Below are 1,056 nucleotides of genomic sequence, written 5' to 3' on the forward strand. Positions count from 1 at the left end.
ACAGATTCATATGCTGTACAGACCGGTGAGCTGTACCATGCTGCTGGTGACCAGGAGCAAGATGTTGATCAATAAATCAATGATTCAGCCTGGTGGCGCAGGTCAGTATGGTATATCAGTTAGTCAATCGGTCAGTCAATTGTCCAATTAAGTAATCAATCAATCAGTTGGTTAATAATGAATGAATCCATCAACCGAAGTTGATCATTGTCATCATAGCATCATTACAAATCATGTCCAATATAGTATTGATAGTAATGGAATGATATATAGCCATGTCCAATATAGTATTGATAGTAATGGAATGATATATATATATATATAATATATATATAATATATAGTCATGTCCAATATAGTATTGATAGCAATGGAATGATATATATATATATATAGTCATGTCCAATATAGTATTGATAGTAATGGAATGATATATAGCCATGTCCAGTATAGTATTGATAGTAATGGAATGATATATATATATATATATATATATATATAGATATACCCATGTCCAATATAGTATTAATAGCAATGGAATGATCTGAGGCCTTCACCCGACCCTAACCTGCTGATATAGAAGACGTGCTGCAGGCTACAGACAGAGACGGGGGAATGATGTTTTTGACAGGGGGTGCAGGATTTCTTTTGTTGCTTGATTTAGAAATGTTTCTGCTTATAATTTCCGAAATTTGATAGTCTATTTGTTAGTCAACTTGTCTATAATTAGACACATGCAGCTTCTCTTCTGTCATTATATGTTGCCCTAGAAGACTAAATAAACCCTGACTCACCAGAATAATGTCTTAGAGGATAGAACGAATGCTTCAATATAGTTGACATCGGTAAAGTTTTCTCTGTCATCCTTCGCGGAACAAAGACATTTAGAGACCGGGGAGAAAATACAATGAAGACGTTTAGGGACCGGGGAGAAAATACAATGAAGACGTTTAGGGACCGGGGAGAAAATACAATAAAGATGTTTAGGGACCGGGGAGAAAATACAATAAAAATGTTTAGGGACCGGGGAGAAAATACAATAAAAATGTTTAGGGAC

This window comes from Salvelinus sp. IW2-2015, unplaced genomic scaffold (assembly GCF_002910315.2).
Source record: "Salvelinus sp. IW2-2015 unplaced genomic scaffold, ASM291031v2 Un_scaffold4436, whole genome shotgun sequence".
NCBI lineage: Eukaryota > Metazoa > Chordata > Actinopteri > Salmoniformes > Salmonidae > Salvelinus > Salvelinus sp. IW2-2015.